Here is a 2,339-nt window from a genome sequence, read left to right on the forward strand (position 1 = left end):
TAGGAATAACTTGCTGATGCACAAGTGGATAGTTAAATTCAGATGTGTGTGTGAGAGAGAGTGTGTGATGGATTAACAGATGTATTAATAATAGAAGGATGGAGGGATGAATTATTGATTAGAGTAAATGTAGTGACTCATACACTGTGGGTGAGAGAGTGATGATTATCTCCTCCAACACCACACACTTACTACACCTCCACCCTCAGAGATACACCACAGGAAGACACCTGGATTCATCTGATCCTTTTATCCATCCATCTATCCATCCATCCATCCATCCATCCATCCATCCATGCATCCACCCCAGTAGCTTTAGTTTTCTTCCGTAACCCCAGTGTGGTTAGTTTGTGTATTATGGTTGTCCTGTATAACTCAGATCTCAGTGTGTTGGTCAGTCAGTGGAGTGTGTGTAGGTGAGGAGTGACAGATAAGAGAGATGAAGAAGAACATGTGCAGTAATATCATGAGGGTTACAGATGATCATGTTTATTTCCATTGGTGTGCCTCTGCCGGGAGCCTGGAGGTGGGTGTGGGAGATGCTTCTCATTTCAGCTGGTCATTATAATCAGTAAAACACACACACACACACACACACACACACACACCACAGAGCTGATTTTACCCACAAGCCACAAACTTTTATTTTTATCTTTAAAATATACATATACATCATCTCATTTAAATACCCCTCCCCCTCCATCTCCCCCCCCTCGATCTCCCCCCCCCACACACAGTCTGGGTTAGGAAGCTAAGTGAAACGCTAGAGCTGGAGTTCTGCAGGAGGCGTGGACGCTACAACAGGACTCTGGACTCTGACCACTGAGCTCATGACCAGAGGGTAGGTCAAGCAGAAGATTCAGAGTTAAAGTTAAAAGAGGGAAGATGCTGAAGCACACACACACACACACACACACACTTTTAGGTGGGTTTGGTGTCATTACATCAGTCACAGTTTAAAGGCCATGATCATGGTCAGATAAATGAGGGTTCAGTACAAGGACAAGGTCAGTGTGAGTAAATCCTCTGGTCAGATAACTCTTCTGATCTGTGTTTCACTTCATCACTGGAACTTTAACTACAACTGATCTACTGAGAATCTGCTCAATAAACCATGGTCAATAAAACACTAACAGGTGAGTGACCGCTGGCTCTCTCTTGCATGCTCTCACACTCCCTCACACTTTCTCCCTCACTCTGACACTCACACACACTTTCACACTCTCTCAAACACACACACACACACACACGCGCGCGCTCGCTCTCTCACATGCGCGCGCTCACTCTCTCTCACTCACACACACACACACACTCCCTCACATGATCTCTTAAACACTCGCATACACTCGTCCACACTCGCTTGCACTAAATTACACACTTGTTCTCCACACTTGTGTTGCTATTTAAAGCCCTTAGTTTGTGTTGCAATACTAAAGATAGCCTGCAGATGGAGCAGCATTCCCTGAAACTATAAAGGCAAAAAGGTCAAAAACACAAACTTCACTACAGAGGAGAAGTCCAAGCGGTCAGTGAGTTTAGTGACTCAAATAAAAACTCATTATTTAAACAGACACCTCTAAACCAGTGACTTTAACCTGGTTACTGGTCTGGGAAAGGAAGAGGTGCTGTGTGTTGTGATGTTGCTGTGTGTGAGGAGGAGGAGGAGGAGGGCAGTGAGAGTGTGTGTTACTGAATCACTATATTCTACTGCTGGACTCCAGACAGGACCTGAAGTGACCGTCGTCTGATTTCATCAAGACGTTTGTGTTGAAACAGTCACGTAAACAAACAGCCATGAGGAAGAAGTGCAGTGTAATGAGACATAAGCATCATGGTCAGAGCACTGACCAGCCTGCAGAGGGCAGCACACTGGGGCTTCAGGGAAGGGATGGGACACTACAGCTGTGTGTGTGTGTGTGTGTGTGTATTAAAGCTGAAACTCAGGATGCTAGGTGATACACACAGACGTTTGGTGTGTTTAGAAGACGTCACTGTTTCTGTTTAAAGGTCACTGTCATTGCTGCTTCAGCACTAAAGCATTTCCTGACCGTGTCCAATGTTGTAGCGTCCAGCACTCCCATACAGTCTGTTAATACTAACACAGTTAGTTGAAACGTCCTTCTGTCCATCTACACTCCTGTGTGAGATCCCGAGTCCACTTTCCCCCTCCATCACGTTCCTCGCTAGTTCTCCGAAGCTGCTCTGGTCTTCGACTGACCTTCACTTTACAGATGACCAGAAATCATAGGTCAGTCTGTAGGCCACATCTTTAAATCCACTCCAGTCTCTCTACAACTGGACACCGCATCGGATCAGCTGACCGGGTCAGAGCGCTCCAG

General features: G+C 45.8%; 1 protein-coding gene across 2 annotated transcripts in view; it reads right to left on the reverse strand.

The window, feature by feature from the left end:
* Window positions 1-728: 728 nt before the first annotated feature.
* LOC131343647 (atos homolog protein B) overlaps window positions 729-2,339 on the reverse strand; it is an 18,895-nt gene continuing 17,284 nt past the window's right edge. For both annotated transcript variants that reach the window (XM_058375471.1, XM_058375470.1), the window contains exon 11: window positions 729-2,339. This exon is cut by the window's right edge and continues 487 nt beyond it. The gene's annotated coding sequence lies outside the window, so the exon portion shown is untranslated.

The sequence above is a fragment of the Hemibagrus wyckioides genome, linkage group LG22 (assembly GCF_019097595.1).
Source record: "Hemibagrus wyckioides isolate EC202008001 linkage group LG22, SWU_Hwy_1.0, whole genome shotgun sequence".
Classification (NCBI taxonomy): Eukaryota; Metazoa; Chordata; class Actinopteri; order Siluriformes; family Bagridae; genus Hemibagrus; species Hemibagrus wyckioides.